Raw genomic sequence first — 17,456 nt, 5'->3', positions numbered from 1 at the left:
TCCAGGTAGCTCCCCTGACCTTAATGTTTGTGAAAACATTGGTAGTATCTTAAAAGATTGTGTTGAAGTGCGCACAGTGAACTATGATTGTATACCAAACCTCGACAAGCTGCGAAGAGAGGTGACCGAAGTGCTCAGGGAAATGGAGTTTGAGTCTCAGCTTTTTTGCAATTTGCTGAAATCACACCCCTCAAGAATGCAGGCTGTGGTACATGCAGATGGAGGCCACACAAAATATTAAATACTTAGAAAGGACTTAAATAAATACCTGTTCTGAATTACTTTTGTTTTTGTCCATATCAATTTTAGTTTATGCTGCAGAGGGGGGCTCTAATTTCGAAACACCCTGTAGTTCACTACCGACTATGGGCGGAAGCCCCACCCACCCAGTCGGTATACTTTCAGTTTGCCTTTTGGCTCAGGGAGCAGAATGATGGTTGGCATGAGATGGGCATTTAACCGTAAAGACCTCAGGTTTGTATAGTTAGGAAAATACAAATTACTTAAAAATTTGCCATTTGTTCCCACACAATATACAAACCATCAGTCTTTACATAGGAAGACTTACTTCTTGGTGGGAGGATTCTGAGTAAGTTTCTGAACTGACTGGTTGTTCACCTCACCTAGGCCTCCTTCCTGGTCATGTACAAGCACGGGAAGACCATGCCTCTGACGTGCTGAACAAAAGTGTGAACAACTGTGTGTTCAACTGTCAAACTTCTGGACTTTTCGAATTAATTAGCCTCTATTTACAAAAATCTCCCGTATGCCAGCGGCGTTCAGGAGTTAGCGCCAAAGTGGAAAAAAGTTTTTTCAAAAATCACAGCACGCTTAGTTTTTAAGATTAAGAGTTCATTTTGGCTCCTTTTTTTGTCATTGTCTGAAGTTTCGTATACAACCATCAGAAATTAAAAAAATATCATTATCATATACAAAATATTGAAATATATGACAGCGCAAAAAAAATTGTCATATATAATTTTATACAAATCGCGCTGTGAGCAAAACAGTTAAAGCTAACGGATTATTTTTTTTTCTTTGTATTGTACACTAAATTGCGATGATTTTGGTATATAACAAATTGTAAAACGATCAAAGCAACACAGAGAAAATATTATCACAATATGATGCATGAATCCGTAACGCGTGGACATAAAAAATTTTTTTTTCAAAAATTCACCATAAATCGAAATATTGTGCTAGAGACTTCCCGTTTGTTGAAAAATGAAGCTAATTGATTGAATATTACTAGACTGTAAGTGTTTTATCTTACAATTGCAGTTTTCGACCATTTCGGTCGAGTTACAGTTGACCGAAGGTCAAATTTTTTCTATTTATCGTAATTTATATGAAAATATTTCAAAACTGATAAAAGCTAAAACCATGAGTTATTTTCTGTTGTATTCTACATGAAATTGCGCACATTTTCATATATAAAAGTTTATGTAACGACAAATATAAAATGGTGCAAACATTACGACAACGTGACGAAAGAATTTCTGAGATGTTCGGCCGAGTTACCGCGCGGACGTAAGGAAAATGTTTTTTTAAAAAATTCACCATAAATCGAAATATTGTGCTAGAGACTTCCAATTTATTGCAAAACAAAAGGTAAATGATTGAATATTACTAGAATGTAAGAGTTTTAGCTTACAATTGCGTTTTTCGACCATTTCGGTCGAGTTAAAGTTGACCGAAGGTTGAAATTTTGGCAGTTATCGTGATTTATGTGAAAATATTTCAAAAGTGATAAAAGCTACAACCATGAATTATTTTCTGTTGTATTCTACAAGAAATTGCGCACATTTTCATATATAAAAGTTATGTAACGACTAATGTAAAACGATGCAAACATTACGACAACGTGACAAAAGAATTTCTGAGATGTTCGGCCGAAAGTTACCGCTACCAGACGTAAGGAAAAAGTTTTTTCAGAAATTCACCATAAATCAAAATATTGTGCTAGAGACTTCCAGTTTGTTGCAAAATGAAGGTACATGATTGAATATTACTAGAATGTAAGAGTTTTAGCTTATAATTGCGTTTTTACCATTTTGGTCGAGTTAAAGTTGACCGAAGGTTGAAATTTTGGCAGTTATCGTGATTTATATGAAAATATTTCAAAAGTGATAAAAGCTACAACCATGAGTTATTTTCTGTTGTATTCTACATGAAATTGCGCACATTTTCATATATAAAAGTTTATGTAACAACAAATATAAAACGGTGCAAACATTACGACAACGTGACGAAAGAATTTCTGGCGCGGATGTAAGGAAAAAGTTTTTTTTAAAAATTCATCATAAATCGAAATATTGTGCTAGAGACTTCCAATTTGTTGCAAAATGAAGGTAAATGATTGAATATTACTAGAATGTAAGAGGTTTAGCTTACAATTGCATTTTTTTACCATTTCGGTCGAGTCAAAGTTGACCGAAGGTTGAAATTTTGGCAGTTATCGAGATTTATATGAAAATATTTCCAAACTGATAAAAGCTACAACCATGGGTTGTATTTTGTTGTATTTTACATGAAATTGCACACATTTTCATATATAAAACTTTACATAACGGCTAATATAAAACAGTGCAAAAATTACGACAAAATGATGAAAGAATTTCTGAAATTTTTGGCGAGTTACAGCGCATGGACGTAAGGAAAATTTTTTTCAAAATTCACCATAAATCGAAATATTGTGCTAGAGACTTCCAATTTGTTGCAAAATGAAGGTAAATGATTGAATATTACTAGAATGAAAGAGTTTTAGCTTACAATTGCGTTTTCGACCATTTCGGTCGAGTCAAAGTTGACCGAAGGTTGAAATTTTTGTAGTCGACGACGGTACATCCACTTGGCACCCAACAGACAATTTTAGTCGACGTATGATACGTTCAGTAGGCATTTAAGGGTTAATATGCTTCAAAAACGGCTTGGATGAATCCATAGCAGCAGAGATAATAAAACCAGAGATACCCAATGGGTTGTTTTATCGTCAGCCCCTTTTCCCCTTGCATCTATTTATGTATCTAAGATTATAGACAGGGTACTCGGTTATGTAGGCTCACCTGCATGGCCCACCCAACCAGCATGTGACGGATGGCTACTCGTCTCTCTCTGCGAGAGAGGAAAGATAACAGAGAAGGGAGGGGGTATTCCCCCACTCACATTCATTCTTTGCCATCAAACACCTTAGGCAAGATGCAATCGGTCCACTATGGGAGCTGGGTGAGCTACACAATTTGTTGAGCAGCCACCACAGGACTTGGGAAAAAAGGAGTCCCAGGGCCTGTAGTCAACGTCCTGAAGGTGGGAAAGATGTGAGAGAGCACAGCCTAGACCGCTTTCTGTCTTAATGCCTGTAGAACCGACAGGTTCTTCCAGAATGCGAGGGACGGACTAATGCCCCTATCCTCGTGAGGTCCTTGGAACAAACTCCTGGCTACGTGTTGGGTGTAGAGTCCACTCGTTGACAGCCTGATGAAGCTTGAAAGAAATCATGTTCTTAAATGCTTCTTTCTTAGCCAGATCTGCACTAAAAAGAGTCGTCGACACTCAGGCCAGAGGTGTTGAGTCCTCTGAAGGTAGTGCTGTAGCACTCTAACTGGACACAGTATTATCTTGTTATGATCACCACCAACCAATTCCTAAATGGGGCTGAAAGTGACTCGAAAGTCTTCGCTATGAGCTCCGGGACAAACTCGGGGCCAACAGAACCTCATCTAGAGTGCTGTAGTCTTCCTTGAGGCTGAGGCCTCTACAGACAAAGAAGACTAAGCAGGAGACCTCCTTCTCCAGGTTAGGCTACCTGTGGGTCTGCAACAACTTCCTGGGACCATGGCATCGTTCCTATGCGAGAACGGGCAGGAGGGTGAGGCTGTGCCTGTGTGCTGGGTCTTCACTCTCTCTTGTAGGCCAGGCCCGGTTCTATAGACCAGGGGACCTTCCTGGTGTCACGGAAGTCCATGGGACTCTGGGCAGTGGCAGAACAACCTTACCCACCTTGGGAAAAAAATTTCTTGGGGCTGTTATCGGTGACATGGGGGTCTACTGGCCCCGAACACCCCTGGTGACACAGGTGTCCGTGGAGAACCGTGTACTGTACCTCTGGTGACCCATGTGCCCACAGAACTCGTGCACCTGTAATTCCCATGGCACAGGGGTCTGTGGGACCCCATGCAACAGTTGCTACTGATACATGGAGCTCCAAGGAGCCCTGTGCAGTGGTGGAAGGTTCTTCACTGGTCAGGGAAAGTGACTTCCGGGGACCTGTGTCAGAGACATGGGTGCTTATGGAGACCCATGCCTCTGTTGCTTCCGTGGCACGGGAGTTCGAAGAACCCTGTAAAATGGTCCTGTGTCCGTAGACGGGAAAGCAACTGAGAGATCCTTTTCCCTCTTCCAAGTCCTCAAGAATGTTCCACAGGTGTTGGAAAATCTTTCTACCAAACAACCATGGAAGTGGAACAATGGAACTGCACAATGATAGCTTCTGTTACGCTTATCTATCATTGGGAGGTTCCAAAGATTGGAAAATCCTGCGTAATGTCTGGGTGTAAGGCCAAATCCCTGTCATCTGCCAATGGTGACTGAGCTTATTTGCCATTACAGGCAGTCCCCGGTTATTGGCGAGCTCAGTTATCCGGCTTTATGGTGCTTGTCTAGCGACAAAAATCGGCAATTTTCGGCACCGAAAATCGCTGATTTCTGCTTATCGGTGCCAATAATTGATTACTGGCATTCATACATACATAACGGAGGTGCCGATAACCGAAAATTGATTTACCGATAAGTGCCGAAAATTGCCAAAAAAGCCCCGAAAATCACAGATTTTCGATTATCATCGCACTGTCAGAACAGAACCCCCGCTAAAAACCGGGGATTGCCTGTACATTCTGGTTCCTCAGAATGTACTTGGCTAACAGCTCTATCGAGTGCATGACCACCCACTTGTACACCTGCTCTGCCAACATGTAGAGTTGAAGTAAACCAGTTCCCCCCTCCCTGTTTGTTGACAAAAGTTACTCTCGTGGTGATGGGGGTACTGACATTCATCAGCACAACAAAGTAGCTTGTCAGGATCCTGAATCTCTTGAAAAGCTAAGGAATCTGTCTTGAGTGCCAGGATATTGATGTGGAGGTGTTTGCCGTTCCAGTTCTGCTCACCTGAAAGCAGCAACTCTTCCAGGTGTGCGCCTCATCCCTCAGTTGATGCACCTGAGAACTGGAGCATGACGGGAGGAGGAGTGTGAAGAGATACTCCAACGAGGTTCCTATCGTCTAGCCACCAGGCTAATTCTGTTTCAGTTCCTCCCTGGGAGGATTGGAAAGGAATGTGGAGTCCCTTATTTGAGACTAGAACTCCTGCATTCTTCACTGACAGGAACAAGGGTGAAGACACTCAAGAGAGCCCAGCTTCCCCAAGGGTGACAGGTGAATGAGGATGACTTGTCACTGTCGAGCTGGTTGTTCTGAACCTGCTGATATGAGGCTAAGACCATAACACCAGCATGTCCGGAAACTGAGTGTGAGATTGGGCTTACTAAACTTGAACGAGACCGCCAAGTCCCGGCAAATTAGAGAAATCATCTCTTGTCCCCACACAAGATGGATATATAGTTGAAAATATCAGTTAGGATGAGTACTAACTGTACCACCCTCGGCAATGCCTTCATCTCTTCCCAAGGGCAAGGTTGAGGAAGAGCTGGGAACTGAAGTCTGGAAGCGGATCGCACATTGGAGAGGGGTGGCAGGAACTCGAAGGTTTCCGCCCCAAATGGTGCCATGTTGCTTCATGGCTTGTCAGGTAACCCTCCTCAATAGCAGAAGGCGGAAAAGAACACTGCCCCTAACGTCCTTCCCCTTTCCTCATATCCTTGCCCCTCCCCTCTCAGGGCAGACAGAGGACTAAAAGGAGCACTGCTGCACCCCTTCTGGTAGGGTAGGAGAAGACTGGGTGTATCTTCACAGGGCCCTTAGAAGCCTGAGGCTTCCTCGGAACCGGGGAGGAAGAAACAACCTGGCCTGAAGGCAGAGCTGTAAAATCATGCGAAGAACACAGAGATCAATCCCCGATCCAACCCCTGTCACTTGAGGCGTCAACTTCTACCATTAGCCAGAGGGAAGTGGAATCCAGTATCAGTTCATTCCCAAGAACCAGTGCCAACTCATAACCGATGAACCTGGTAACCTGAGTCATAACAGTGTCTCTCCTCTTGGCACCATGACAGGCAATTCCATTGTCATTGCCCTGTGGAAGGGAAGTCCCCTCTGCAGGGAGGCGGTTAGTGATGAACTCGAACATTGGGTCAATCTGTTTGGTCAGCAAAGGACTCTTCAAGGTACTGAGGAATTCTTTTGGTAATTCAAAGGCTGAGGAAGTGTCCTGCAAGATACGAGAAACCTGAGTGAATTGTTCTGGTTATACAAGAGAAAATTCACTTGGCTAAAAGAACTCCTTTGGCAAGTTGTGACCATGACAAGTCCACCGACTTTGGTTTCCTATAGGGGATCCCTGGGAAAAGAAACCTCAAGTGGTGTCCCATGATCTCTCTACCACTCAAGTATACAACATGTTTGGTCTGCAGACCAAATCCAGAGTACTATATTTGTTACTGTGGTTAGGAACGGATGCAAGCATTAACGTTTCCAGTCTCGATCCCAAAACTGTCTGATAACCGGTCCTTGGAAGACTCTGAGGAGTTAGGAGAACATATGAGAGATTCTAGCACCTTTAAGATACCTGCTGGAAGCCAAGGACCCTGCGGGTGTGTAAGGGAATGGGCAGTCATAAACTTATGTTGACGATAGCCATACAGGTCTGGGAGAGTGAACGTAATCACACAAATGTGCACGGAAAATATCTCCGGGTAAGCAGGCTCCTTCACACGAACAAGGGTGAGGGCTGACCCAGGGAGAGCAATTGTGCCCTCTCAGGCATGGACTCAGGCTGTCCTCTTGACATTCCCCAGTCTTCTTCAAGGCCGTGGCCTCTGCATATGAAGAGGACTGTATAGGGAACTTGTTCAAGTTTCTCCAGGTGAGCGGACTTGATGCTCCCGAGTCACAAAAGTATTGTGCATCAGTTGCTTCTGCTACTTGAAAATTCAAGGAATCTCAAGCTGAGGTAGGCTCTATACCAGCCCATGGAATGATTCCATGGTACTGGTAAAAGGTAACTCAGGGTTTCAAAGAAACCCAAGCACAAGTGGTGACACGGGTCCCGTCAGAGTTCCTGAGTAATGAGTGGATCGATAATCAGTTGCTTTCTCTACCCGAGTGTCCTGGGAAACTCGAGCAGAGGTATGCTTATACCAATTCATGGAGATAATTCCAGGATACTGATAGAAACCCGAGTACCTGTGGTGATGCGGGTCCTGTCAGAGGCCTGTGTACCTGGAGCTACTGAGTAATGAGTGTATCAATAATCAGTTGCTTTCTTTACTCGAGTGTCCAGGGAAACTCAAGCACAAGCAAGCTTATACCAATTCATGGAGACAACTCCACGATAATGGTAAAGGTAACTCGGGGTTTCAATGACACCTAAGTACCTGGAGTGACATGGTTCTTGGAAGTCCTTGCACTCGGAGCTTCTGAGTTACGTACAGGAAGTTCTTCAGTTGCTCCCTCTACCCGGGTGTCCGAAGAAACATGGGAGGAAGTATGCACTAGTCAGAGAAGGTGACTTCCTGGAACTAGTAATGGTGACACAGGTTACCTCTTCGTGTTGTATCTGAGGAGACCTGCGCACCTGGTGCTCCCATGTTGCAGGGTTTCAGCAAGACAGGCGTCACAGACCCCGAGTCCAAAGACATGGGTGAGCACCAAGAAGAGAGAGCACACAACTTAGATGAAGTGAAGATGACAAAGATAAATCAAATCTCTTCTCTGACGTCTACCATAAGTGTAACGCCGTCCCAGGACCCTTGTACCATTCCCATGTGGGAATGGGAAGGTGGGAATGAGCACACACACACACACACACACACACACACACACACACACACACACACACTCTAGACTCTCTCTCTCTCTCTCTCTCTCCCCAAGTCGAGCCATGGGTTCTGTGGGAACCCGAGCAACAGTTGCTTGCTTGCCCATAGGTGAATCAGAACAAGCGCTTGGCAATGTACAGGCAGTCACCAGTTATCGGCAGGCTCAGTTATTGGCAGACTCAGTTATCGGCGATCTGGTTTTTCGGTGCCTGTCTAGTGACAAAAATCTGTAATTTTTTATGCCGATATGCGTCGTTTCCGCTTATTGGCGCTGATAAACACCTAACAGAGGTGCCGATAATCAAAAATTGGTGATTTTTGCTGCTTATCTGCGCCAAAATCAGCAGAAAAAGTGCCGAAAATTGCCGATTTTTGGTTATCGGTGATTTTTTATTATTGTCATGCTTTCAGAACGGAAACCCCGCCGATAACTAGGGACTGCCTGTACAGTGTAATACCGCAGGTATTGCTAACGAAAGAACCCATATTTCCCAAGTCCCTTGAGCTCTACAATAACTGAAAAAAACCAAAACATTATAAATGTCAAGTAATAATATTCAGAATACAGTACAAACCTTCCTTCGCACTGCAAAGGAATAAAACTCTCCGAAAAAGACAAAGTGGTGTCACAGAATCGTAAGCAGAGGTGAGAAACCAGTTTAAGCTCGTTGCCTTGGCAATGTGCAAACCAGCTTGACCACTCTCAAGGTTAATAAAGTTTTAGGGTTGCGTTATATCAGAATGAAAAATTATATCAGAATACTGAATACGCAATACACAAGGGTAAAATAAGGGGTTGGATTTGCATTACTGATATCATAGCAGAATGTACTTTCCAGATATAATCAAATAAAGCAGCACACTAATATTATAAGGGATGAATAAATTTGTTTGTATTTAGCATTTCCCAACGTTTTGATAAGAGAGAGACTAAGAGAGAGAGAGAGAGAGAGAGAGATAGAGAGAGAGAGAGCAGTGTAAAAGTGAGTTGGTTGTTGGAAGAGGATGAGGTCGTTAAACATAAGGATTTTTCGGTTTTAGAGTGAGTCTTGAGTCAGAAAGTTAGTGCTAAACAGTTTCTTTGAGCTTTTTGAGAGTTGTTGGTTTTCCTTGTTGGTGTACTGTTCTGTTGTGTATAATCTATCTTCTTTTTTATGTTCCCTTGTTTTGTTTGAACCGACTGCCTAATTTACTCCATCTGGGAAGAAATCAGGGTGAGTGTTGGTACTGTTTTTGTGGTTTGAAAGCCACAATATATATTATGAAAACATAACATAAACAAATGAATCAACTTAACCCCTTGTTTAACCACCTTGTTTAAAGTTAAACGGCCGGTCTCCAGCTGCGCTGAAGTATATTCCTATGTAAGGACTGATGGTTTGTATATTGTGCAGGAACAAATAAGTTTTATTATGAAAATAATATTATTTGGGAAGAAATCCTACCTTCTATTAAAGATAACTGATTCCCCAACTGAAACAAGGATAGAAAATATCCATTAAGCCAAGCAGACTTAAAAGTTTCTTACATGAAACCCAAAATATTCTTACCTGGTCTGGGATCCCTCACACCAGCAAGGCTCTTGTGTATGACATGGTCAGAGAAAGCCACCTCTCAAGAAGTGGTATTAATGAACCCCTGTGCCTGGGTGCAACAAACCCAAAGAATGACAATCCAATACTAAAAGGAATACCTTTAAATATGAAGGTACACTCCTATACAGGCAGACCCCGGTTTACGACGGGGGTTCCGTTTTTCCGCCGCGTTGTAAACTGAAAATCGTCATAAACCAAAAAATTTTCGAAAATCGTCAAAAATCCTAAGAAAACCTTACTTTTAATGCTCTGGGTGCATTGAAAACGATGTAAACTCCATTTTTATTCAGTTTTTCATAAAAACCTCCAAATTTTTATTATTCTGCCATTTTGGAGCCATACTTCTTCCGTCGGATTGGCATACGACGCGTCGTAACCCCAGAACATGCGTCGTAAACTGGGAAATAATTTCTGATGAATATATTTGAAAAGCGTCGTAACCTCGGAACGTCGTAAGCCGGACTTGTCATAAACCGGGGACTGCCTGTACATACAATGTACCTACATGCTCCCCAAAATTCAAAACTGGGATTCAACACTATAAAAAGAATAGAAAAAAACTGCTCTATCCTTTGGTACACATCTGTGAATAGTGGACTAGGGTTTTACAATTTTCAAATGAAATTTCTATGTCTTTCAGGTATAATGAGAGGTAAAAACAGAATTAAACCACTGGACCACGATAACTACATCCTCCACTGATGAATAAACAAAAAAAAAACTAATGACATACCCACAGTGTTCTTGGACACTTCCTTCTTGTGCCTGGCATTACTAACAAACATCCATTAGCACTTACATCCAAGATGTCAAGGCCTTTGCAAACAAAAATGATATTTTTATGATAAAATAAAGTTTTGTACATACTTACCCGGCAGATATATACTTAGCTATAGTCTCCGACGTTCCCGACAGAATTTCAAATCTCGCGGCACACGCGGCAGGTAGGTCAGGTGATCTACCTTACCCGCCGCTGGGTGGCAGGAATAGGAACCATTCCCGTTTTCTAATCAGATTTTCTCTTCCACCTGTCTCCTGAGGGGAGGCTGGGCGGGCCATTAATCGTATATATCTGCCGGGTAAGTATGTACAAAACTTTATTTTATCATAAAAATATCATTTTTGTACATGCAACTTACCCGTCAGATATATACTTAGCTGATTGGCACCCTTGGTGGAGGGTAAGAGACAGCTAATATTTAAAAAACAGTAAACAACATATGTTGTAGGATATAAAAACCATGGTTCTTACCTGATTGGGCAGAAGACTTCATGGATACTGTCTATGAGTCTGCTTGCCTCAAGAGCTTCAGCGAGGTTGTGACCTATGACTGACAGCCCTTCTGGATCGTGTCAATGGGGGCTGACCCACTTACATGACAGAGCCTTATTTTGGATCGTGTCAATGGGGGCTGACCCACTTACATGACAGAGCCTTTACCTGTATCATATCAATGGGGGCTATCCCTCTTACATGACAGAGCTTTAGGTATCAATAAACAACCAAGGAGCACAACAACCAATCCCGACCACCTGACCAAAACTAACCTTGTTAGTGTTACGAATTGAAAGGGGGTTTAACTTCCAACACCCTCTTCCAATAGACCATAAAAACACACATCACATAATATTAAAATCAATTAAATTAACTAAATTATGAAGGATTAGTTTCAGCTCCCTGTCCCAGCACCGAATCCGAAGATACGTACGCTCCAGAGAGAAGCACTTATCATAAGTTACTCTAACATCTCTCAAATAATGGAGAGATAACGACTTGTGAAAAGCCAATGATGTCGCTATGGCTCTCACCTCATGCGCTTTCACTCTAAGGAGCTTTAGGTGCTCATCCTCACAAGACAGACGTGCTTCTCTGATGACATCTTTGATGAAAAAAGCTTGAGCATTCTTCGAGATGGATCTACTAGGATCCCTGACTGAGCACCAGAGACTCTCGAATGTACCTCCCAGCTGTTTCTTCCTATCTAGGTAGAATTTAAGGCTCCTAACGGGACAAAGAGTCCTCTCCAACTCTTGCCCTGTCACTGACGAAAGTCCTTTCACCTCAAAGCTTCTCGGCCATGGTTTGGAAGGGTTTTCATTCTTCACCAAAAAGAAGGGTTTGAAGGAGCAAATAGCTGAGTCCTTCTTAAACCCAACCCTACCTTCCAAAGCCTGCAACTCGCTTACTCTCTTAGCAGAAGCCAGAGCAAAGAGAAACAGTGACTTCCTGGTCAGATCCCTGAAGGAAGCTTTTTGGGGAGGTTCAAATTTCTTGGACATTAAAAACTTTAAAACAACATCTAAATTCCAACTGGGAGGCTTCGAGGTCTTGGTCTTAGGCGTTTCGAAAGACCTAATGAGATCGTGAAGGTCTTTGTCTTCTGAAATATTCAGACCTCTGTGTCTGAATACTGAAGCCAGCATACTTCTGTATCCTTTGATCGTTGGTACAGCGAGGTTGCACTGCTCCCTCAAGTAAAGCAGGAAGTCAGCAATGTCTGTCACAGAGGTACTGGAAGAGGATATCTTCTGGGTCTTGCTCCATCTTCTAAAAACCTCCCACTTAGACTGGCAGACGCGCAAGGGTTGAGGTTCTTCTGGCTCTGGCAATAGCCTTTGCAGCCTTGCGCGAAAATCCCTTCGCTCTGACCAGTCCTTCGATAGTCTGAAGGCAGCCAGATTGAGAGCGGGGAGATTCTTGTGGAATCTGTCGAAGTGGGGCTGTCTGAGAAGATCGCTCCTGTGTGGAAGCGATCTGGGAAAATCTATCATCCATTCCAGTACCTCTGTGAACCAATCTTGAGCTGGCCAAAACAGGGCGATCAGGGTCAGTTTCGTGCCTTCTGAAGAAGCGAACTTTCTTAATACTTCCCCCAAGATCTTGAATGGGGGAAAAGCACAGCCGTCTATTCCGGACCACACCATGAGAAGACCGTCTATAGCAACTGCCCTCGGGTCTGAGATCGGAGAGCAGTAGTTCTCCAGTCTTGCGTTCCAATGTGTCGCAAATAGATTTATATTCGGCCTTCCCCAAAGGCTCCACAGCTTCTCGCAAATCTCGTAATGGAGAGTCCACTCTGTGGGTAGGACTTGATCCTTTCTGCTTAACAGATCCGCCCTCACATTCCTTTCCCCTTGCACGAACCTGGTGAGGAGTCTGATCTTCCTCTCCTCCGCCCACAGCAACAAAGTCCTTGCTGTTTCATAAAGGGAGAAGGAATGTGTTCCTCCCTGCTTCCTGATGTAAGCCAGGGCTGTAGTGTTGTCCGAGTTTACCTGTACTATCGATCCTGTAACCTGTGGTTCGAAATGGATGAGGGCTAGATGAACCGTGGACAGTTCCTTCTTGTTGATGTGCCAGGTCATCTTTTCCCCATTCCAGGTGCCTGACACTTCTCTCGAGCCCAGTGTTGCTCCCCATCCCGACTCTGAGGCGTCTGAAAACAACACTAGGCGAGGGCTTGGCAACTGAAGAGGCAAACCTTGGTTTAATTTCTGAGAGTCCAACCACCAACGGAGATCCTCCTTTATCCTGTCCAATATCAGGAATGAAGCTGACAAATCTTGAGACTTCTGATTCCAATTCTCCCTCAGGTAGAATTGAAGGGGTCTTAGGTGAAGTCTTCCTAAGGAAACGAACTGTTCCAGAGAAGAAAGGGTCCCCAGCAAACTCATCCATTCCCTCGCGGAACAATGTTCTTTCTCTAGGAAGGCAGTCAACTTCTCTAGGCAGCGATCTCTTCTTTCTTGGGATGGAAATGCTTGAAAATCCCGAGAATCCATCCGAATCCCCAGGTAGACAATGCTCTGCTGAGGAATCATCTGGGACTTTCCGAGGTTTACTAACAGTCCTAGGGACTGGGTCATCTTTAGTGTAATTGATAAGTACTCCAGACAGAGATCCTTCGATTGCGCTCGAATCAGCCAGTCGTCTAGATAGAGATTCTTACGCCCTCCAGATGTAGCCAGTGAGCTACATTCCTCAGAATGCCCGTGAACACTTTGGGGGGCCGTCGAAAGTCCGAAGCATAGGGCCCTGAACTGGAACGCTCTTCCCTGAACCACGAACCTCAGGTATTTCTTCGAAGAGGGATGAATTGGTACGTGGAAATATGCGTCTTGAAGGTCCAGGGACACCATCCAATCCCCTGGACGAAGAGCAGACAGAACCGAAGAGGTCGTCTCCATTGTGAACTTCGTCCTGATAACAAAGAAGTTCAGGGCGCTTACATCCAGTACCGGCCTCCACCCCCCCGAAGATTTCGGCACCAGAAACAGCCGATTGTAAAAACCTGGGGAATGGAGCTCTTGAACCGGTTCTATGGCCTCCTTTTCCAGCATCTGTTCTACTGCTTGTAGAAGGGCCTGGCTCCTGACAGGATCCTTGTACCTGGCTGATAACTCCCTTGGAGTTGTTGTCAAGGGAGGTCTCTCCCTGAAGGGGATGAGCTATCCTTTCTTTAGAATAGAGAGGGACCAGTCGTCCTCCCCTCTCTGTGCCCAGACTTCGGCAAATCTCAGCAGTCTGGCACCCACTGTTGTCTGGAGTACTTGAATCTCATTTGGTCTTCTTTGCTGGACGGGAGGAAGACCTTCCTTTTCTCTCCAGTCTTCGACTCCGGAAAGAGACTCTTGAAGAAGGGCCCCTTGAAAGGGCTCCTGAAAGGGGCACTTTCTCCTTTTAGCAAAAGGAACAGCAGGCCTCATCCTCTTAGAAGACTGGGCAAGAAGATCCTGGGTAGCTTTCTCCGATATGGAGTGAGAAATCTCCTTAACTGTCTCCTGTGGAAAGAGATGGCTTGACAGAGGAGCATACAACAGAGAGGCGACACTGATTTAGTTAGGAAGGAGCTGAAAACTGACCTTTTCTTGAGAATTCCAGCTCCAAACAAGGCAGCGACTTTGGTAGAGCCGTCCCTCACCGCTTTGTCCAAACAGGACAAAACGCTAACAAAATCCTCCATGCTGAGGAATTCGGGGTCCTGCGTCCTCCTGGCCAATGCCCCAAGGGACCAATCCATAAAATTAAAGACCTCCAAAATCCTAAAAAGGCCCTTAAGGAGATGGTCCAGCTCACACATTCCCTAAGTCGCCTTTGCCGCAAGGAGAGAAAGCCTTCTGGAAGAGTCCACCAAAGACGAAAAGTCAGAATCCGCCGATGAGGGGAGACCCAACCCCATCGGTTCCTTGGTCTCATACCAAATCCCAGACTTCCCCGAGAGCCTCGAAGGAGGAAAGGAGAAAACAGTCTTGCCTGCTTCTTTCTTCGACTGCATCCACTCCCTAAAGCCCTTAAATGCCTTCTTCATAGAAATAGTAGGGCGCATCTTTACAAATGAGGAGGCTTTCGACGACTTGGTACTTGCCCATAAGGACCCAGGAGAAGGAGGGGCAGCATGGCAAAGAGAGTCTCCAAACTCCTGAACCAACAAAGCAGCTAGTCTCTTGTAGTCCGAGATCCCAGCGTCTTTGGGGGAATCATCCTCTGAAACGTCCTCCACATGAGCAGCCGGAGAAGAAAACTTGAAGGAAGAGGAGCGCCTATCAGGAGAAGAATGCTTGGAAGGAGAAGCGTTTCCGTCCATTGAAGAGCGCCTACCAGGAGAAAAGCGCCTGCTGCCAGTATGGCGCTTGTCAGGAGAGGCGCTCTTGTCCACCGACGAGCGCCTGCTAGGAGAGAGGCGCCTATAACCAGAAGAGCGCTTGGCAGGAGAAAAGCGCCTGTCCAGAGGAGAAGAGCGTCTGCGAAGAGAAGGGCGTCTGGAAGGAGAGGCGCTTCCTTCTGAAGAAGAGCGCCTGGAAGAAAAGCGCCTGCTGTGAGGAGAGCGCCTACTAGGAGAAGAGCGCCTCATCGACGAAAAGAGCTTGTTGCTGGAAGGGCGCTTAACGGGAGAAGAGGGCCTGCTGGAAGAAGGACGCTTACTGGAACTCTTGACAGGAAGAGAATCGTCCTTCCTACGAGAAGAATCCTTGGTAATGGAACCCACAAGAGCAGACAACTGAGCCTGGAGACCGACCAAAATCTGCTTGGTCGACTCCTGAACTTCTCCTGGAGAGGACGAGGGGGATCTTCAGGCTCTCTTCTTGCTCACCGGAGCCTCTGGGAAGCGCTCAGGGCTCGAATCCAAGGCGTCACCTCTAGGAGCCTTCCAGGACCTCTTCAAAGGGCGCGACTCCTCAGCCGAACTCCATCCGCGCCTCGGAGAAGACGAGTCAGAAGCCGAAAAACACTTCCTAAGGATGCCTTTTCTGTGGCGATCCAAGGCAGCCTGGGATACATCAACAGGGTCTGCCGAAGGGACACCTGACCGTTGGGGATGCTCTACATCCTCCTTGCAGCTGTCGACATTCCTCCTCCACTGGTCCTGGGAGTTTGGAAGCGGTCTAGGCCTAGGAGCAATGCGGAGCCGGTCAGACGCCCCCTCCACTGCACTGGGGACACTGAACAAGTCACTATCACTCTTACCTTCTTTCATCGCACGCAGTTGCGATTGCATCCTACGGATTTCCGCCTTCATAGCAGCCATTTCTGATGACGAATCCGCAGGTTCGGTGAAGGGAGAAGGTGCTGAAACTAGAGGTTTAGGAGAAACTACAATGGAATTAGTGTCTACTTCAAGCTCAATAGATCAAGACCTACTAGAGCTTCTAGAGGAAGCCTTCCTAGCTCTATCCTTCTCAAGTTTCCTCAAATAAGCATTCAAAGCTTTCCATTCCTTCTCAGATAGATTCTCGCATTCATTACACCTACTATCAAACGAGCATTCATTTCCCCGACACCTCATGCATACAGTGTGAGGGTCTACCGAAGCTTTCGGTAACCTCACCTTACACTCTTGCCTAATACACACTCGAAACACCGGTGCAACATTAACATCAGACATTTTGACAGAAAAATCCTATGCAATTCCAAAAAACAGTCCACAATAGCGTATGCCAAGCCAAAGATCCAATATGACACCAAAAATCCGTCCAAAAAAGATCCTCAGCAAGCGAGAAAGAAATCCGAATCAGAAGGAACCAACAACAGATGTTGCCGGAACCAGCGACAGAGAAAATCTGATTAGAAAACGGGAATGGTTCCTATTCCCGCCACCCAGCAGCGGGAAAGGTAGATCACCTGACCTACCTGCCGCGTGTGCCGCGAGATTTGAAATTCTGTCGGGAACGTTGGAGACTATAGCTAAGTATATATCTGACGGGTAAGTTGCATGTACAAAACCATAAAACTCACAGGAACAGAAGCACTGTCTCACTCCTGACCTACGAAGTCAATGAGTGAGGGGACTGAGAAGCTCTAGAATTTCTCATCATGATTATGAATTCTTGCCACAAAATCAGGCACACGAGAAAGTGATCACCGAACTTTTTTATGAAAAAAGTAAAAGAGGCCACGAAGCACACCTACTCTTTTCACTGATGCCATGTATAGCTAAAAAACAGCCTTGAACATACCATTCCTGAATTTGAGAAGATTGCTTAAAAAACAGTTGTTTCTCGTCTCCTCTGGTTTCTAGGTGCACGAAGTGTGTTAACATGAGAACATTATAATGGCTACATATCAAGGTTATTCCATTGGTGCTGGAAGTTATTCTTCAGAGCATCAGGGTAACCAAACTTCTTGGATATGACAGCATAACAATGGGAGCTTTTGGTTTACCTGTATAATGAACATATCAATCACCAGTGTTTTCCAAACCTCAAACAGTCTTCTTGCTATGTACAGTTGTAAAGATCACTCCAACACTACAGTCAACTTCAGGCACTTGAGCTGGTCTGCCAATATATTATGACACCCAGAACGTATCTGGCTGACAGCATGACAGCGTAGAAAACTAATCACTCAAGTTCCTGTCTTGCTTTCTTTATG

At 44.7% G+C, this 17,456-nt stretch overlaps 1 protein-coding gene across 2 annotated transcripts in view; it reads right to left on the bottom strand.

Annotated features, from left to right (window-relative positions):
• LOC136830265 (CDK5 regulatory subunit-associated protein 3) overlaps positions 1-17,456 on the bottom strand; it is a 119,933-nt gene that overhangs the window by 86,075 nt on the left and 16,402 nt on the right. The window lies entirely within an intron of this gene.

Source organism: Macrobrachium rosenbergii, chromosome 46 (genome assembly GCF_040412425.1).
Source record: "Macrobrachium rosenbergii isolate ZJJX-2024 chromosome 46, ASM4041242v1, whole genome shotgun sequence".
NCBI classification, from domain to species: Eukaryota; Metazoa; Arthropoda; class Malacostraca; order Decapoda; family Palaemonidae; genus Macrobrachium; species Macrobrachium rosenbergii.
This window is presented reverse-complemented; position numbering and strand designations above follow the sequence as displayed.